The sequence below is a fragment of the Crocodylus porosus genome, unplaced genomic scaffold (genome assembly GCF_001723895.1).
Source record: "Crocodylus porosus isolate Cpor-Errol unplaced genomic scaffold, CroPor_comp1, whole genome shotgun sequence".
Classification (NCBI taxonomy): Eukaryota; Metazoa; Chordata; order Crocodylia; family Crocodylidae; genus Crocodylus; species Crocodylus porosus.
In genome coordinates this window covers 46,712,011-46,733,422 of record NW_017728943.1, presented here as the reverse complement: position 1 = coordinate 46,733,422, position 21,412 = coordinate 46,712,011, and the positions used below count along the sequence as shown (strand labels likewise).

Sequence of the window (21,412 nt, the reverse complement as noted above, 5' to 3'; positions counted from 1 at the left end):
AGCAGCAGCCCCCACCTCGTAGCCCCCTCCCAGCACCGCCACTGCCTGCCCCAAGCCAGCCCCCACCAAGAAAAGCCCAGCGCAGCCCCAGCTCCAGCCTGTAGATGCAGCCTGCCCCACCCCATGCAGATTTAGGGGCACACATCCCCCCCGTGCCCTCCCGGGGTGCATGCAGTGGCAGGAGTCCCCTCACCTCCTCATGCCCGATCGGTGAGCTGTGCCTCCATCCCACACCCGCCCCACCCCAGCTGGGTCGCATCTGCCCCTGCCCCGCTCCTCCATCACTGCAGCGGGGATTGATCTGCCCCCCTCAAGCCTCTTCCCTCTCCCCTCCCCTTCCACCACACCAGACTTATCAGCTGCACACAGCTCTCCAAGCTGCTAGGTAGGCTCTGTTCCTCACTACCTGCATGTAACACTGTGTCTGCATGCACACGCGGGTATTTATCAGCCAAATTATCAACCACATCTGTAACCTAAATTCTTATTTCCCATAGACCTGTGGTAGCTTTTTACACGATTTCTATTCGCATGGTGTTTTTTCAAGAACTTAACCACCGTGTAAATCAAAGCCCGACAGTATATCTTATGTCTAGAGAAGCAACAATGGTCTCATTAACAAGATACTGAATGGGGCTTGGAATACATATGTTTAATTCCCAACTCAGCCAAAGATTTCCTCCATGACCCTGGGCCAGTCAGTCAGTCCCTCCCTGGCAGCTCTCTGTACAAAGCAGAGATAAGCAAGTACTAAATGACTGTGCAGCTGGTCATATGAGTAGACACGCCCAGTGACTACTAGAATTGCATGCCTGCACTAAAGCAGGGGCAAGCAAAATATGGCACACAGGCCAGCCCCAACAAATTGTAATGCCCCTGCCCCTCCACCCCAGCCTTTCCTACCCTCAAGGTGGAAGCAAGGCACTTATATATACAGCTCCCCCTCCCCCAACATACCCTATTGCCCCTCACTCCCACCCTTGCAGGTGGTAGGGCCCAGCGCAGCCAGCAGAAGCTTCCACAGGGCCTCTTGCTGCTGCTGCTGCAGGCTTCCCCATGTCCTGCTCACTCCAGACAGCAGGTAGAGAAGCAGCAGGAGGGGCAGGGCTGCATCTGGGAGGGAGCGTGGGGCTGGGGCTGGCTGCTGTGCAGAGCCCAGATGAAGGGGTGTGGGGAAGCCCTCCACACTTTCCCCATGGCATGCAGTCCGAGCAAGGAGCAGCAGCAGAGCTACACATCCTGGTGAGGAGTGCAAGCCCCATTGGCACTTCCCACCCACTAGAGCCAGCTGTCTTCCCTTCCCCAGCTGGATCCAGCACCTGGGGCTTCCCTCCCATGCCTCACCTGTACAGTGAGCACCAGTGATAAAGATGGACCAGTGGGGGCTGTGCCCCTCACTGAGATGTGCAGCGCTGGCTGGAACTGGGCACCAGCACCCCAAGCATCCCTGCTTGCTGCTGCACCATGGAGAGAGTGTGGAGGGAGGTCCTCACACCCCACAAATGCCACACACCCATACCCTGCCCCTGCAACCCCCCACATACACACTCACCCCAACATATCCTATGTGCCCCACACACACAGCCACACACCCCCACCCACCATACACCCGCGCACACACACCCATGTAGCTCTGGAAAGCTCACCAAATCTCGTTAAGCAGTCTTCCACCCAAAATAATTGCCTGCCCCTGCACTAAAGGGCACTGCTCTAAGCATAAATAGTTCTGCTTTAATTTTTTAATTATACTGAGGTTAACATTTTCAAACTGAGTGATTCAGCTGGTCTAATTGCCAGTGGTGAAGATTTCCTAAAAACAGTACTGATGTCAATGGGAGTTAGTGACTCTGAAAATTAGGCTGCTATTATGCAGTCACCAGAATGTAGATAAAGGTAACCAACTTTAGGCACTTATATCTGAAAGTTAGCCACAACGGTAATTGTTTCACTTGCTAATTGCGTGCCCTATTTATTTCAATTCTTGAACAACTCCACATTAGCAAACACCTTCCCTTCAGTTTAACTTTAACCAATGCTTCTGTAGATATATCATGTATCCTGATCAGTTTGTCAATGTGGGACTATATCAGTCTGATAGCTCAGCAACTTGCAGAGACTTTCTGTTTCACATTCCTGATCACTATGCTACATGACTCTCCTATTCCTATATCCCTTTTCTGGTTCCTTACCTCCTTATTCATTTTATATTTGTTTACATTACTTTGCATTTTCCAGTTAAGATCACGAAATCTCAATGTGAGCCTGGATGCACTGTTCCTTAATAGTTCCTATTTTCTCATCATCAACAGAAAACTCTAAAGATCTGACATTTAATTTTTTTCCTCTAAACTACTGTACTATATATTTTCAATACTTACTCAAAAGTTATCTCACTAAGTATTTTTACAATATATCTCCTATTAGAGACACTAACATGTAACTTACAGTATTCAGTTGATTAAAAGATGCAGTTTTTTCCCCCATTTAACATGAGGGGAAAAAACCCTTGCCTTACATACGAGTCCTGGGCAGGAGGGGTGGGAGGAGTAGGGGGCAGAGTGGCAGACAGTTGCTGTAGCTCCAGCCCCAACCCAGAGCTGGAGCCAGACCTGCAGCTCTCACTCATCCCCCGCTGCCTCTTCAGGCCCAGTCACTACTCTCTTGCAGCCTTCACTCTTCCCCCCTGCACTGCTTTTCCCTGTCGCTTCCCCTCTGCAGCATTCCTCCTTACATTTGTTCCATGGCAAGAGGCTCTGTGTTCATTGTAGCCTGGAGCACAGAGCATGTGTACTAACCCAGCATTGTAGCAGCAGTGCCAGCTCCATAACCATTGGCAATGCATAGGGGTTTCACATATACCCCCTGAACTTAGTGGCGCACCCCTTGCAAAAAGCACCACTGATGCTTCAGGCAGTTGCTGCATGCCACACACACCCCTTCACCACCAACACCACTGGCAGTGTCTGTGGGCAGTCCCTGATTGCTGCTGGCCACCGCTGATGCTGTCAGCATCATCTGCAGGTGGTCACAGACCACCAGTCAGGACTTCCCAGCCTCCCCTCCACCACCGACACTGCCATGGCCGCCTATGGGAGCTTCCTGCTTGCCGCCGCCACCACTAACAGGCGGTCCCAGGCCCCCACAGCATTTATGTGCATTTATGTCCATGACACTGCTATGAGGCCAGGTTAGAGCCATGCTCTGTTCTCCAGACTGCATCAAGGTTGGAGCCTGTCAGTGGACAACAAAGGGAAGGTGGGGTAGAGGGACAGGCAGGGTGGGGGAGAGACTTTGGGGAGGGAGCCGGAGACAACAGGAATGGCGGGATGGGGACCTGAGGCTTCAGGGGGCAGAAGCAGTGTGGTGGAGGGAAGTGGGGAATGGGTCAGCCTGAGGCTGCAGGAGGGCAGGCAAAATGGGGGGTTAGTGGCAGATGACAGATGGCAGGCCTCTCACTGCCTGCCCCACTACCTCCACGCTGTCTGCTCCCTACCACCTGCCCCACTACAGCTTGCCCCCTACCTTCTCTCAAGGCCCGACCTATCACATGCCCCTTACTGCCTCCCCCACTCTGTCCCCCACCACCTGCCCCATTACTGCCCCCATCATCTCTCCCCTATCACCTGCAATGGGGGGGTGAAATTTAAAATGATCCTCCAATAATTAGATTTTATACATGAACAATTATAATAAATATATATTTTTCCATGTGTAGAATCTAAATTTTGGGGAGTCAGATTACATTTGGGTTTATCTTGCATTCAGGTAAAAATGGTATGCTTCCATGTTAAATTTCTATCCAGTATGTATATCCCTATGCCTAGAGAAGCAGCAATGGTCTCATTAGCAAGACACTGGATAGGGGCCTGGAATACGTATGTTTAATTCCCAAATCACTTTATCTGTGATCCTGGGCCAGTCAGTCTCTCTCTGGCAATTCGCTGTACTTAATAGAGCTAATATTTAATACCCCACAGATATGGCAGTGGGAATCACATATGTATCTACAGATAGATGCAGTGACGAGCTATTCTCTATCTTAACATTTCACTGAGGTGAAATACTGAGAAGGCAGGGTAGATTTGCACCTTATAGACTAACATAGGTAGATATAGATCACAAGCTTTTGCAAGCTAAAGTTCACTTGGGAAACACTGAGCCATGAGTGACTTCATACTGGAAGGCTTTGTAAAACAACTCTCCACATATTCAATGATAACATTTTAACTTTCATGGATATTATACGTGGCATTTATCACTGTGTTATCTCTGGCTACGACAGGCAGTGTTTATGACTTAAAGCAGTCCTGAGTGCATGCACTGGCACTCCTTTCCAGCTGTCTCAGGATCACGCAAAGTAGTATATGTTGTGGCAGACCAGTAGGGGGTGCTCCTGTGTTAAGTCACCCACCTCACTGTGCCCAACCACCTTCCAGGCTCTAAGTGCCTCCCTGGGGGCACCTCATGTCCAGCCAATCCCCTTCCTGGGACACACCCATAAACCTGGGGGAAACACCACCACCACCCAGAGCCTGGACTGATCTTGGTCCTGTGCCCCCTAGGAAACACAGGCCTAGTAGTCCTTGAGGGTACTTGACCCACTGCAACAACTTGGGATGCTTCCCTCAGTCTGAAGCACAAATAATGGTCTTCCTTAGTCAGCCGGACCAAGGGGACCCCAAGGCATAATCTAGACCCTCTCCCAGTAAGTCTCCCATTCTAGGTACAGAGGATAGCTTTATTAGTTACAAGGAGTAGGTTTGGAATAGGGTACAGGGTAGAGCAATATCAGAAAAATACCTTAGAGCAAACAGTGGCATGGTAGCCTTTGATCACTCATCTAAGTTACTACAAGCTCTATATCGAATTAGATCTCAAGTAGCTACTCAAAGTAGCCGGTGGAGATTCCCTCTGGAGGCAAGCAGTTCATTGAACATGTGTTTCAAGAGAGAGATAGAGTTTCAGATGGTCCAGCTTCTCTAAGAGTTCTCATGGCTGCATTCTCCCCACCCACCCCCCGGGCAGTCTTTAAATTATATAGACCATTTACCTGATCCAATGAAGACCAGAAGTTGTTGCCTGCCAGCCAACCAATTTGAAATGCATCACTAGTTGCCAGGTAGACTGGCAGGGTCTCTAGCCCCCTCCCAGTCATGATGGCATTGCTTAAGTTTAAGCCCCCCTGCCCAGGTGTGTGAGGCCAATCAGGTAGGCAGAGGGAGCAGGTTTCCTCCCTCTCTCAGGAATGTATCCAGCTCAGGTTACAACTCAGGGTTACCCAAAGCCGATGGGGTCAGGGGTGTCTGCCCTCTCCAGTGACCAAATTGTCAGATTGGTCATCAGCCTGATAGCAGAGTTTGGGGAGAGACAGAGATGGCATTCTGCCACATATGCTGCCTTACCTCCTCACTTGGATGTGTGGCAGAAATCCCAGACTGAGCAGGGAAACAGTAGAGACAGCCCTTACACAACACCTTACAGAATTACAGAGAAATCTCTGCCATGCTGTCCAAAATCCCAGAAGATGTTTCTGTCCTATATTCATCGTGATTTCAACATAACAGCTCAAGAGCTGAATATAAAAGGTATTCCAATTCAAACAAACTACTGCATTTAAAATGCAAAAGAGTAAGAACAATTAATAACTGTTATTACAAAAGTGGCAACTTTTTAGAGATAATTCAGATTTCTTGCCCAAACATTATATTTGAAAAAAAAAGAAGAAGAAAGAAAGAAAGAAAGAAAAGAAAAGAATAAAAGAACTGGTCTGATTCACCATATATGCCATTTTAAGCTTCCTAGTTAGAGGAAACTGAAAGCAAGAAACATCATCTGAATCATCATCTGAAAATAACCCTAGTTCTCATGGCTGTTAATATACTTCTCTGATTGAACATTTTGAACAATATACCAATGGACGTGTAGATCTAAAAGAAGGAACTACAATAGCCTTAGCTAAGGAGCCAGTTATCTGTCTTGGACCACTAATTCACCAATGGGCTGGTCACCTTTCACTAAAACAAAAAGCATGAAAAAGCTCAACCCCAAAGAAGTCTTTAAAAAAAAAACAAAGAAAGTATATGAACAACAGAGGGGCTTCATGCAAAGCCCACTAAAGAATTCACAGGACAGCTCTTAATTGGTTCTGCTTACTCCCAGCAGGGGAGTCCCAAAGGGTGATGATAGGCGAGCACTTGTCATCCCTTTGTGACCTTTCCTGTAAGGTCCTTCAAGGCTCCACTCTGCCATGCCTCCTATTCCATGCGTGTATGAGGCCACTGAAACCTGCTGAGGTTTGAGGAAAGATGCCACCAGTGTGCTGATGACAACCATCTGTCTATCTTTCTTTCTCATCTGACCTGGGACTCAGTTTGGCCATAACCCAGTGCCTGGCTGCACTTGGGGACTGGGTATAGTTGGTGCCAACAAATGCTGAATCCAACAAAAGAGAAGTGATGGTGGTGGGATCTCCAGACTTGGGGGGAGGATTGGGACACCAAGCACTTATGGGGTCCAGCCTCTCCTTGTCACTCAGCCTTGGGGAGCTCCTGAATGCTTTGTTGCATCTGGATTGTCCAGTTATGCAGGTAGTTAAGAATGCTTTTCATCAACCCCATCTGGTGAGAAGGCCGCAACCCTTTCTTTCAGACTCAGATTTGGCCACCATCATCGATGCTTTCGTAACCTCAAGATTAGCCTGCTCCTAAGCAGTCTAAATGGGGTTGCCCTTGATTACTGTCTAGGAGGTACAGCTGGTGGCAGGCCATCATCTGATGGGGCTGTGTCACCAGCACTACATTACTCCAGTGCTCCAGAGTCTGCATTGGCTCTAGATAGCTTTATGGGAACAATGCAAGGTGTTCTTTTTGAATTATAAGACTGTAAAGTTCATGCTCTACATGCCAAGGTGGATGCCTTTTCCCTTATGTTCCATAGTGATCATTAAGATCAACCGCAAAAGGAATTTCCTGTGCATCAAACACTGTTCCCAATTGTAGCTCTACTAGTCTGAGACTACCTGTCCCTTTTCACCAGCCAGAGCCTGGGCTTGGGCAATTCTGGAAAAGCTGTAAGACCTTTATATTTGGGCAGGCATTTAGCAAGCCAGGCTAAACTGAGGCATTGTTTGGGGAATTTTTTTAATATACTTCATATAGGCCTCTTCTATACATTACAGGTATCATACAATTGACTGGTTAATTGTGCAATTACCTTAAGACCAGCTACACATGCAAGGTGGCTATCACATGATAAAGGCGCCTACTAACTATAAAATTAGACCTTGAAAATGTGTACTAACTTTATAGCTGGTTGCTATCAAGATTTAATTTGCATGTGTAGAAGGATTTCCCCTCCAGCTGGGACCCCCAACAGCTGATGGGGCTCCCAGCCACAGATATGCAGCCCCACAGCTGCTGTTATTTTCAAGGCATGGGGATGCATGAAACCTCCGTGGTGGCATGGGGCTTTTGGTCCCAGCAACATCTCATTAACAGTCTCTCAGTAACAGTCTCTTCCCTCATGGAGCTCTGAATCCTGGCTGTTCCTCATGGGCAGCTGGGACCCAGAGACCCTGCAAGTGATGGGCTTCTGGCTGCACCTCACATGCATCCAGGACGGAAAGCACCATTAGCTCTGGGCACTCTCAGTCCCAGCTTCACAGGTCCCTGTGGCTATGAGCCCCCCAGCGAAGGGGGATCCCAGCCACGGATACCTGCTTCTTGCCAACGTGCCAGCAGTAAGGCATGACTGGATCTAATGTTTGATCCTATAACCACATCTCCTGCCATACATGTGGATCATGCATTAGATCCAATTGCACCTTTACCACCAAGTGTAGAAGGGGTCTTATTCTTCCAGAACTAGGTTAAATATTAACGTAACTTATTCCATCTTTCTTTTTTGTAAGCTAACCTAGCCTTCTTTAGGAGAAGTAGGGCATCTAAGGCTACTAAATAATATACATAAATGCAGGTTTTGCCATGGTCTTCAATTGGCATTTGGGTCAAGTCCTCTGAATATAGATCATGACTTTCTCTCAACCCTGAACTGTGCATGCCCACTTATCAAAGTAATGATGACAGTAGTAAATGATGGTTGTGTTGCCCACCAGGATTAGTTATCTTAGTGGTCAAAAGCATAGTAACCTGTAAGTGTAAGTGTAGCAAAACCCACAGTTTTTCTTTTTCTTTTTTATTGCATTCACTCCCCTTCCGCAACCATTTCTAACTTTTTCTCTCCCTCTCTATTCTGTATAGATAAGTACAAGTAAGCTAAGATGTAGGATAAGCTTTAAACATTTTTATTTTGGTAGCAAGTTTTTGGTTTTGGATATCCACTGTTTTATATTGTATTATTATTAAGTTTGCATTGATTTTCACTGTTGTATATTGTCTTATTATCATTTTTGTATTGATTTTTATTGCTTCATCTGGATACTGTATGGTTTAGGCCTGTGTTTGTAAGTGAACCAAAGTCATGTCAAGTTTCCATTGTATATGTCAAGTCTCCATCTTGTGTCCTCTGCCCAGGCATCCCCTGTGTGTCACAACTGTATGAGTCACATATCCCTCCCATGTAAATTGGTTCCCCGATGAATGAGTGTGATTGGAAATGATTGAAATACAATGGCCTGCTGAATGGCCTGCAATGACTGGGCCATCACCTCGCATTGAGTCATCCAGGAACCACGGACCTCCCCAGGAACAGAGACAAGACCAGCATTTGAAAGACAAAAGACCCTTTTGAAAGACAAAAGACAAAAAACTCCCACCATCACTGACACCCAAAACTGCACATCCCTGCACGGAGCACACATGCTTAGTATGCCAGGGACTGACCCTTGCCTGGGCATGCCTCCTATAAAAAGGGGCAATGAAGACACAATGAAGACACAAGGTCTGCCCCTATAAAAAGGGGCAATGAAGACAGACCCAGTGGGACGCCCTCTCTATCTGGACCAGCACCATGCCACACCACCTAGAGGTCCTGCCAGCGACCCCTGTCTGGACAACACCTACTGGACAAGGACTCCTTTCGAGCCCGGATAGGTAGATATTACCTGCATACCTCCTCCTACAATTTGGACTCTCTCTCTCTGTTTCTCCTTCTGGACTTCAGCCCCTGCACGAAGCCTCTCTAACCTCTCCTGCCATTGTGTGGGCATGTGCATGTACGTGTGGGTACACATGTGCGTGTGTGCATTCATGCACACACGCGCAAGGGAACCAATAAGACATTGTGTCACCATCTCCCCTGTTCAATAAAACCACTGTCATTTGCAACCCCCAGTTGGGTCATGTTTTATTAAATCCCAGTCCCTTCCTTATCTTAAATTCCAGCCTCATTCTCTCTCAGCTCTAGTCCCCACCCTCTCTGGTAGTTTCCCGATCTCCTCCCAATTCCATCTCCCCTTTTCCGCCACCTCAGCCTCCCCTGCTCCTAGTGCCTTTTCCCTCTGACTTTCTGCTACTTTTCTCTGCTTTCCTGCTGCCCTGCCGCCTGCTGCTTTTCCTGTGATTTTCTGCTGTTTTCAGGTTTCCCCAGCACCATCTGTAGTCATCCCCACCCCCACCTCCACCCTGCAGCTTCCCAGCTCCTCGTGGATGTCCTGCAGTTTTCTCCAGCTCCCAGCACCTACTGCCACTCCCTGCAACTTCTCTAGCTGCCCCGGAGCCATCCTCTGGCTCCCCACACCCAGAGCCCCTCTTTAATACCCACACTTTCTCTTAGTCCCATTTCTCCCCCTCCACATCTACCCTTTCAGCTCCCCCGCAGCTCTGGCTCCAGTCCCAGACTGTTCTGCAGGCTTTGGCATTGTGTTTTAACCAATTAGGATCAATTAACCTAAGGTTACCCCCAAGCCTTAGTTCTTCAGCCCAGGCCCCTGTAGTCTACCGGTTCTAATCCCGGCCCTGGTAACTTTAACTCCCTACACTTCTACTTTCTTACCTTAACATTTCCCCAGGTATCCCAAGTACACAAAGCGTATATATACATACATACATACATATCACAATACCCAACTTAGGAACTCACTTGTGTGTATGTGTAGGAGGGTGGTATGTGTGTAAATTAGTGAATACATATATATATACACACACAGATAGATATCATTGTGTGTGTGTGTGTGTGTGTGTGTGTGTGGGGGGGGTATATAAATTAGTAATCCACATATGTGTATTGGATGTGCAGGTGTTGGTAACTGGCAACTGATTCTGTATAAATTTGGTGTGTGTAGCGTGTATGGGCTTAAATTGGTAATAGATATGCATGTGCCTAGGCTGGTTTGGATGTGTATATGCCTGAGCTGGTAGTGTGAGTGTGTATGCCTAGTAGGGGAGTATGCACCTAGTCAGTGTATATGTGCTTAATTGACTTCTTTGTGTGCATGTGCAATTGTACACCACACCCTCCTGTCTAACAGCGCAATATTGAGATCCTGAGCATTGGCCTGACCCCTAAGGGCAACATAAGGCTGTGAGAGAGGAAGTGAAAAATTGCTGTTAGAATCTGCATGGAGTAAAAGTGATTGCAGATAAAGGATACTACTAAGCATTTTATTCAATAAATATGCCCAAATTGCCAGTCCTGTGGGATGACTGGAGGAAGCATGATATAAAAAGAAATAGTTAAGATTAAGCCAGAATCTATCTGGAGGGAGTAAACCTCTCTAACCTCAGAGATGAATGAAGCTGCCAGCTCTACAAGCCTAGGATGAGCCAGGGAGACTACCCTGTCTTCCTAAACTGAAACCTACTGAAAAGGGACCAAATGAACTAATTACTATCTTAAATGAAAAAGACCATTGCCTGTGATTTTTGTCCTCTAGCAAGGTTTAGGGGGCACTGGGGGGGAGGGGTTGTGTTATTTATACCCAGCTTTTTGCTGACAACAAGATACTATGCTCTACCTTTGTTCCAGAAGCCAAGAGCTGATTGTGTTCTATGTTCCCCTGACATCCAGAGGCTAGATTAAATGACAAATTGAAGCAAAGGATAGTCCAGTTTTATTACTGCTTTGTGCATGTGGGTGCATGTACACACACCGACCAAATTACAGTAAAATGGCTGGAGGCATTTTTGGTTTCAGGTTCTTAAAAGAATACTTTCTCTTTGACTTCTAAGTCTTTGTTTTATCAGCCTTACAGATACTTTGGATATTTTTTGTGGAATTCTCTTGTGTCATGTAATAACATCCATCTACATTTGAATCTGGGTTTGGGGGAACAGAGGGGCTGAAGAGGGGAAATCTACTTGTCTTTCCATTTTTTAGTACTTAGTCTAAAATCTGCAATATCTCCTCTGGCAGCAGAAATCAAACTTTTCTGGACCACCCAGGGACAAATATATACCCACTGGGCACATCTACACTTTAATTTATGTGTGCCAAACTTAATGCCCCTTAGCCTAAGGTGCGCTAAGGCCATTTAGGCATGAGTCTACATGAGCATGCCTTAAGGCACCTTAATGCAGCTCACTGGATACATGTATTTGCAGCCTGCCCTGGACAACACCTTTGACAGCCCACCACATGCACAGCTGTGCTGGGGCCTACAGGCAGCAGGGGGATGCCATTCTGGGAAAGTGGTCGGGGGCAGTGCAAACAATGAGCACATTCCTGCCTGGGGAGTGCAAACAAAGGTGCAGAGAGTGCCCAGGGGCCATTTGGTCTGTCAGTGGCACATGCAGAGCTAGGGCTGCTGGACTGCAGCCAGAGGCAGCTCAGCTCCAAGTGAGCAGAGGGTACGCTCAACCCTCAGGCCATATCTAGTGACTCATGGCAGCTGCACCCAATGCTGGACCTGGCCGTGAGGTACCAAGCCACCTGCCAGTACTCTGAAGCCCACAGAAGCATAGCCAGGCAGTGCAGCCCAGTGCCGGCTGAGGGGGTGGGAGTCTCCAGTCCACCTAGATGCCTCTGGCCCAGCTCCAGCCCTGGCTCTAACCCCCTCCCCATATTGCTGCCACCCCAGCATCAGTCAAGAGTGAACCAGAACTGTGCCCACATAACCCTGAGTTGCCACCAGGTGCTGTCAAGAAGAAGTGGCAGGTGCTTTCTCCAAGGCACAGAAACAGCAGCTGGAGCAGTGGTTCTGGCAGCAGTGGTAACCTGTCGGTGTGCCAATCGACCTGGGACTAAGTCCCAAGGCAGACCTCCAAATTCAAGGGACTAAGCCCCAAGTTGGTGGGCACACCAAGAGATACCACTGCTGCCAGAACCACCACTCCAACTCCAGCATCTGCACCTTGGAGAACAGCACCCACCACTTCTTGGCGGTGTTCCATGGACTCAGCTCCAGCCTGCTCAATCAATGTACACAGTGTTAACATGCCTTAAGGCAGCTACATGTCCCTCAAGGAGCCTCAACTATTTGCACTGAAGTTTGATACCTGTTTTATAAAGGTATCAAATTTAGGCATGATTTTCCTAAAATCGCCATTTTTAAGGCACATTAAGGGTGCACACATGTAGACCCGTGCCCTCAATGCACCTTAAAAATGGCTAACGTTCCTTAAATTAGCATGTACAGAAGTGCTTACTGACTCCCAATTCTGTAACTAGAAGGAGCATGGCACAATGAACTTCACATCTGCCAAATCAACTTCAGAGAAAACAAGAAGAAAAAATAACCTTAATATAATCAAGAATTCACAGTATTAACTTGCACCTTTACAATGACAAAAGGAACACTTGAGAAAGGCTGACCTGTGATGTGGAGTTAGCATGCTGTTCCAGGGAGACAGAGGACCCAGATTCAAGGCCCTCTTTGTGAGGGGGGCCTAGAACCCAGGTTCTGGCTTCCTAGGTGAATACTACAGCTGCTTAGCTCTGGGGGGAAAAGACTGAAATACTCTAATTTTGTTGCCAGCATGCATACCCAAGCTGTGTACCTATGTAGTCATCCATACATACAGGTGGATTTGTTCCAAAAATGCTACGTAGATGATCAAATCTGGATACTTAGATGACAAGGAAGGGAATACAATGTGATGCATAGCGACTTTACTCATATGCTTAAGCATTTGCAGGATCATATGATTAAACTATTTTGTATGTGTTAATAATCTTCTACCTATTGAGTCTAGGTCAGTGATTCTCAACCTGGGATGCCCTGAGATCCTTTCAAGGGTGCAACAGGGTGCCACACCATATTAGCATTGTTAGGTATGCAAACAGGATGCACAAAAAATCCCAGAGATTAAAAAAAAAAAAACCTTTGTAAATATTTATAAATACAAGTACTATCCTGATAAAAAAAAAAATACAAAAACATTCTACCATGTTGCTGTCTTCCTGAGTTCTCTACAACCGAAGAATTGCTCTAGTATTTGCTGTAGTCAAAACAACCCAACAAGTAAAAACTAAAAACTGGCATTTTCCAAGAGTGCTTGTGTCTATCCAGGAGTGCCTTAAGTCTAAAAAGGTTGAGAACCACTGGTCTAGATAGATTAATTTTACATATCATATTTGGGCTAATATACACCATATTTACTTGAACAGAATACAATGCTGATTATAAGATGACCCTGCAAAACTCAGATTCTATATACAGAAATATACAAATCTGTTATCATTTTCCAGGTATAGAATCTAATTATTGGAGGTTTGCCTTGAATTTGTCCCTGTCTCACTGTTACAACAGGGAACATAAATCTGGTACCCCTTTGCTCTCTACTGCCCCTAACTTTTTCCCTACCAGCTCTTTCCCCCTTTCCTTACTGTCAGAACCTGCTTACCCTGAGCACATGGAGCTTAGAAAATTAGAAAATAAAAATTTGAAATTTGACAGGGATGTAGTAACTTGCATATAGTACCCGCCCACTTAGTTCATCCACAATTCATGCATGCTACCTTTTTTTTTAAACTACTGCAGGTTTTACCACAGGTACTCTATACGCACACTTTTGAGTGGCACTTTGAGCCTTACTGGGTGTGTTTACACATGCAATTAATGGGAAGCAATAAACCCTGGAGCTTATTGCTCCTGGGTGCACCATTTGAACATGTGCTCAGGAGTGCAGCATTTTGAGGTAGGTCAGAGCAGCCCTGACAGGCACAGAGCCCCCAAGGTCAGCCTGTTAGCCTGGAGCTGCTTCCCCCCAATCAACGTGCTGTGGAGGGGTTGGCTGGGGCACAAGGGTGTGCCAGTGTGGGGCTAGCCGGCAGGTAGGCAGCTCCCACACTGAAATGCCCTTGTGCCCCAGTGAGTCAGGGCAGCATCTACACATGTACTGTTGTGGAGTTTTTTACTCCACATAGTTTTTTATTCCATAATAGTACTATCCTGCTGTGGTGTAAATTAGCTTACTCCAATCTAACAGGGGTACACATGTAGATGCCGAAACATTTACTGTGCAGCTAATTAGTCTGCTGTGCAGTAAATGTTTCATATAGATGCACCCACTTATATGTAGGAGAAACTATGCATGTTATTAGTCCAAAGCCAAAGGCTTGCGATTCATCACATAGTTCATTGGGCTGGGCTCCATCACAGTCAACATCATTTCAAACCATGGTGACCCCACAGCTCAGCACTGCTCAGTATATGTGTGTACTCCAGATATTCCCACCCCCAAAGGATCCATGTGCTAACTAGCCACATTCATGATTGGAACTGGGTGTTCTTGTCAAAAGTTTTGGGATGAGGTGCAGGGCAACCTAGTCCTGCTTCATCTGATAGAGGGTAGGGCCACACTAAACGTATGGACCAGGCTGAGGGATGGGCCAACAAAGGGATTTTGACTGAACTGTTTGGGGCCCCATTTGGTGAAGTTTGCCAGACATTTAAGGCTGGTGGAGAAACAGGAATCATTGGACATGGGAAAGAAAGGTGCAGCTCAGTTGTGGGAGTGAAGAGGAAGTTGAAATATTTCATAGATATTAGGGCTGGAAGGGACCTCGGGAGATCATCAAGTCCAGCCCCCTGCCCAAAGGGCAGGAAGTCAGCTGGGGTCATAGGATCCCAGCAAGATAAGCATCCAATTTACTCTTGAAGGTGTTCAACATAGGTGCTTGAACCACCTCTGCTGGCAGACTGTTCCAGACCTTGGGGGCTTGGACAGTAAAGAATTTCTTCCTTATGTCCAGCCTGAAAGGTGCTTCTCTGACTGGGAATTGAACCTGGACCACAGCAGTGAGAGCTCTAAATCCTAACCACTAGACCACCAGGGAGCTAGTCAATGTGGTGGCTCATCATGCCTTGAAATAGAATCAGTGGTTAAGGGAACTGTGCATAAGGGGCATTACCATATATCTTATTCAGATGGGGTGTACTAACATATCTTTGTGGTAGGTTCCTATCAGTATGTTTGCCCAATGTGGATCATGTATTTTATAATCATACTCAGTGGTAGCTACTGAACTAATCAACTTCATAGCTGGTTTCCATTGTTGAGCACAACTGAGCTTTTGGCAGCAGTTTAATAATAAACATTGTATTTAATGAAGTTTCCTTGTATGTGATTTTAAACTGGGGCACTTTTTTGCCCATGCCAACTGGCAGACGGGGGGAGGGATAGTATCTTCTTATATTCAAGTAAATATGGTGTCTACAGTCATTTCCAAAGTACCAAATTTCATGGCATCAGGATATTATTATAGTGGATTATGTCCATATTTGCTTCTAACCCCTTTGTCAGAAACCTGCTTAAGACTACAATCTTGCACTACTTTGAGAAATATTCTCACTAAAGTCTCTTCATAATATGGTTTCACACTGTGCTTTAGTTATTGCCTTTTAGTTTTTGGACAATTTTAGTTATTGCACAGTATATAATCCTAATTCTCCTGCAGTTCATTCATTCCACAACTATTACTCCCTTCAAGGCCTGAACTAGCCATATGTCATTTATAAGCATCATGTATAAACGCTTATTGGTAATTGTTTTTTTTAAGTACTTTTGTTGAAGCTTACCTACAATTTCATAGCCTCAGAAGCTTCCTGGCAGCACAAGCAAGACATAATGCAGTCAGCCACAGGCAGATGGGGTGGGACATGGTCTGTGATCCCTAAAGTACATAGACACAGCAGACCAGCTCACTTAGACTGAAGAAAACTTCTCATACAACTGCTGCAGTTCCTCCAGATGGGTGTTTTTATAGTTAGATGTGTATCATTTATATTGTATTACCCACTTTTTATATTCTAAGGATTTCAAAGGAGAGCAAGCCACCCTGTGTTAGGCAATGTGCATACCTGCCATAAAAGAGGGTCCCTCCCTGCAAATCAACAAGACAAAGGCAACATTATATGACCCTGGTGGCGGCACCCTCAAGCATGCAGCACTGTTGCAGTCAGTCTATCTTCTAAACTGGAATCAATGTATTTGCATCCCTGAAGCACTTCTCTGGGGTTCGTTAACACTGCTAAGTGCAGTGGCAATTAGCCAAGCCCCAACCAGCTATTCAGCTACTTACCTTCCAGTTTAAGAGGAAGCTGACCTGCCACAGACCCACGTGCCTAAAGGTACCACTGCCTGGCACAATCAATTCACAGTACAGATAGACAAAGACCAAGAATAGGAAAGCTTCTATATAAAAATCATGAAGCCAAGTATTTGGCTTTCCCCATGCAACAGATTGGAATACTAGCCTTTAATTGGCAGCCTGCTGTGCAACCAATGGCATGTGAGCTCATTGTTCTGCATGTTAGTGTTCAGATTGCTACACTAAGCACTGATGTGTTTTTACCTTTCCTCCTCCACCCTAGCAGCCATGTATGACTTGTTATTCTCCATTCACAGCAACCGAGAGAAAAATCAAATCCCATCTGTTTCCACCAAAAAAAAAAAAAATTGAAATGAGGGAATAAACATAAAATTCAGTGTAATAAACACCACTTGTACGCCATCTTTGCCTTGGCTAAAGAAATCCATGCTATGGGGAGTTGCATAATGTAAAACTACTTTCCAGAGGGAAAGAAATGAATTAGTATCAGTTTTACCATTTGGTAATTAACTGGTCAATTTTTAAAACTGAAGGTACTTTTGATATTCACATACCTTGAGGTTTCATTTAGTGATGGTGGTAGTTCCAAGGCAAAAATGTTTTACAATAAACTAGGAAGCAGATACAAAATTTATCTGATACATATTACACTCATTTTCCACAGTACTACCACTGTCACTGAAATATGACCTTGTTCATTTGTTTGCAAAGTCAGCAATACTACTCACACAAGATTTAATATAAAGGAAAGAAAAAATGGACAGTTTGAAGACCCATGGGAACAAGACAGAAATGATAACTTGGACTGTTCCATACCTGCAGACAGGCACATAACCAGAGAAGAGAAATAGCATGCAGGTACCCAAATAGACATATTTGTGTTCTAGAGCACTACAGTAAGCCATCTGGCAACTGAATATATACTCAAAAGGTTAATTGCTCCAGTGCCTAAAACATTTCAAATTTAATGGCTAAGTTGTTTTAGTGAAACATAATGAGTTTGCTGATTCACCAAATAGCAGAACTATACAGTTACATCCTTTGAATCACAGCTAGACTCTACTGCCATGGAAAAGCTGTCTTGTCCTAAGCACTTCCCATACCCTCTGCTTCCGCATGGAGAGGTTAGCCCGTCTGAGCATTGCTATCCCACAAAGCCCAGACCTACCGTAGATGGACTCTACAAATCCTACATAGGCTTTAAAAGTCAGGAATCATTCAGCCAGAACACTAATGTCATGTCAGCTGAAACAACAGGATCCATGTGACCTTTATTCCTCAGGATGAGAACCACAGACCAGTAGCATTTAACCGCAGTAAAGAGGCCAGCTCTCACATTCTGGAATGAGCTTCATAATATTTGGTTGCATTTCTTCTGGCTTTGTTTTTAAGCCTTGAGACTGCTGTTTGGGTTTTATTTATAATATCTGAAGCAGTTCCATAAATAAGGGTACTCTGAAATAGCTGATGGATACTATGACACTGCTTTATAATGTCACAGTAGTTATATGTATTCCTAACACTTTTATAATTCAGATCCAATTAAAGAGAAAAACAACTGTGAAGAGAGTTTCAACAAGGAATTCTATTTTATATACTGGAGTAGATCTTACAGTGCTTTAAACTATCTAAAAATTATTGCTATCTACTTAGATTGTCTGAAGTATCATATCTACTGGAAAAAGTCTTCCTTAACATATTGAAAGCCACTTCCTAATAGTGAAGCTTAATAAGTCTAATTTCAAAACTAATATCCTGAAGTAGGCTCAGTATCTAGGGTACTGAATTTAAAATGGAATAGTTAAAACATTAGTAAATATTCTTACAACATACCATTAGGTACATTCTTAATTCCTTAATTTTTAATGATATGATTTCTAGGGGTATTTTTTTTAAATCAAAAAGTCTGTTTTGAGTCAGGGTGGGGGCAGAAGGGAAAATGAGGGGGTGATTCATAAGTCTAAACCAAACTTTAGCAATTAGCAGTTAGCTTCCCGTGTTGCTAATCCCCTATTTGTACTCTGGAGAGCACACTAGTTGCTTGTTAGTCTAACTTTGCAAAAAGGATATTTTTGAATACTAATAATCAGAAACATCAAGAGTTAGAGACAACTGCAACACTACCACAGAGACAACTGCAAACATAAGGAACAGATGTGACATTTGGGTGATATGAAAGGAATCTGGTTGAGATGGAAAAAGCCTAAAACATGTTTTCACATCCTAGCTTATTCTACATGTTAATTACTGGACAAAAAGTATTCAAATGGTCTATTTTTATAACTGTATTTCTCCTGTGTATCAAGGAGCACATAAAATAGGCACTCTTTTATGGAAGAAATGTATAAATCATCATAAATGATCATTAAAAGTACTTCAGTGCAGGGATTCTTGATATATTCAAATACCAATGTTCTACATGAATTTGTCAAGTTGCACAATAGTATAACTGAGCAAGTAATTAATATAATTACCTTGGGGAACTGAGATGAGTTTTGCATATTGTAGTTTAAGGGAAAGGAGAACAATGTAGGGAAAAAGAAGCTTCTTACCAGTAACTGAAATTGTTTGAGAAGCATTGTTTGTCCATGTGAACATCCTTATAGTGGGGTACACATGTCTCTAGCATTCAGAAACTTTTTTGCCCTAGCACTACCAATTAAGCATCCAGTTATCCAGCCCCTCCTTGTGTCTCATGCCAAATAGGTGAAAAAGTGATATGCACTTCTTGCTTCTCAGTTCCCTCTCAGTCACAAAGTCCTTTACTGTGCATGAGTCCTAAGAAGACACAATGAGGGAGAGATGCAGATGTATGTTGAAACAACAATCTCAGAGATGTCAGTAACTTCTTTTTGCCTTTTGAGTAATTGTTCATATACACACTGAGGACACTGTGAGTGACTTCAAAGCCCAACTCATATATCAAGAGGTAAGCTCATGGTGCTAGGAGACCAGAAACTTAGGGACTGCCTCAATAAACTCAGCATCCACCCAAAAGTCTTCTGTGATTTCACTGTGCTTTGTAAAGATGTATACAGAGTTCCAGATGACCCAGTGTACAAATCAGAGGAGAAGCATTACACTGGAATCCTGTAGATGTTGTCCGGGCTCTAGTAGAAGGTGCATTAAAACAATTAAGGCACACATCTACACACAGATGTGCTAATGTGCATTAAGGCACATTAAATTTAGACATGAATGGCTAAGTCACATCAGCATACATGCAGATGCACTAATGTGCATGTACCAGGAGGCCCACCCACCTGTTTCTGAGCTAACTGCCCACCTTCTCGCCCACCATGCCTTGTTGGTAATTAATTAATTGACATAAATTAAGCGGGAGGCTGCCCATTTCTTGCCCCGATGCCAGGGGGCACTATCTGCAGCTCTGTTCCTCCCCTACACTGCAGCCCAAGCCTTGCAGATGGCATCCAGATGTTATCCATATCACTGGCCCCACACTAGGCCCTGTAATACTACCAGTTGGACCCCGCCTGGATTCCTCCCTGCAGGCAGTCTATTCCACCTTCATCCTGGACAGCATAGCTCCCTGAGCTGCTTCACCCTTACGGGTGTGGCCCCCTAGGACCTCTGGCTACTAGCCCTGGCCCACCTCCAGGCCAGTCGGAACCCCAGGCCCTCAGCTCTGGGGTGTTCCTCACGGTGGGCCCCCGGTCCTTCAACCCTTCCAGTCCTGGCCCCAGCATTGACCAGTCGGAGGATGTTCAGACAGGCGTGAGTCTATGGCCCCACTCTCTTGCTGGAGGTCCACCTACCAGACCCTACAAAGGGTTGTGGGAGCTAGGGTTAAGGTGCCCCAACCCACCTTTCACTGGGGTGGTAACTGGCCTGGCATTTCCTGGGGGCTCCCATACCACTGAGAGCCCCACCAGGCCACCCACTCCTGACAGGGTGCAGTTTTAGGTCATACCCAGGACCAGGAGCCTCCTGACCATCCCCTACAGCTCCTCCCTTACGCTCAGATGATACCAGCAGCCCTCCAGCCAGGCGATGCTGTTGCCTGGCCACCCAGCAGCAACATGCCCTGTTTATATGGGCATCTGAATCTAAAATGGCTGCCCTCATCAGGCACCTGTGGGTGCTACCTTCTGGCCCCTTAAAGTGGCAGGCACAAACTGTGTCCTGGAACAGTGCATTAACACAGTGTCTATCGATTGACAGACACCACATTAATATGCATTAGCATATCTACATGTGCGCTAATGCGTCTTAGCTGTTCACGCCTAAATTTGATACCTGCTTTATGCAAGTATCAAATTTAGGTTCACAAAGCCTTTCATTGCCATTTTTAAGGCGCATTAAGGGCACAAACATGTAGACACGCACCCTTAATGCTTCTTTAAAATAGCAATTTTGGGCTAAGCCTGATTAAAAGAGGCAGGTATAGATGCGCCCTGTATGTAAAGGAACAAGGCTCTTTTCAAGTTGAGCGAATGTAAGATTATCTCAGTTCAGGAGCAGTAAGGTCTGTGAAAGACCTCTGACATGCTGAAATGCTGGCCAAGGAGGAATTTAGTAACCATCTTAGGTAAAAACTTATGGTGGCTTCTTACTGACACTCTCACTAAATAAAAGACCATAGACGGGAGAATCTGCCTAAACGGATGGGATCTTACCCCTCTCCTTGCCAAGGTAATCAATCAGGAAGGCTGATTTCATGGCAAAGTAAACTAAGAACAAAGGCCTCATCAGACACAAAGACCAAATGTAGGCCTCATCAACTACAACAGATGTCTCATTTGTGCCAAGATAAACTATTTTATCTCAGGACACATTGAAATTATTCAGATATCCATGTCTATTATCCTGGTCTAAATCCTAAAAAGGTTCATGGGATACGAGGTACTAATCATTCATCTCAGAAAATCTTAAAGTGCGTCTAAACAGTTATCCTGGGACTGGATTTTTGAATCAACAGCAGAAAAGTGCCAGATGAGGAAAG

At 45.2% G+C, this 21,412-nt stretch overlaps 1 long non-coding RNA gene across 1 annotated transcript; it reads right to left on the bottom strand.

Annotated features, from left to right (window-relative positions):
- Positions 1-12,916: 12,916 nt before the first annotated feature.
- LOC109319200 lies at positions 12,917-16,785 on the bottom strand. Its single transcript, XR_002103407.1, has 3 exons — positions 16,693-16,785; positions 15,917-16,011; positions 12,917-12,962 (listed from the first exon to the last, which is right to left on the bottom strand). It is a non-coding gene; the product is annotated as an uncharacterized LOC109319200 (long non-coding RNA).
- Between the last annotated feature and the right edge of the window lie 4,627 nt (positions 16,786-21,412).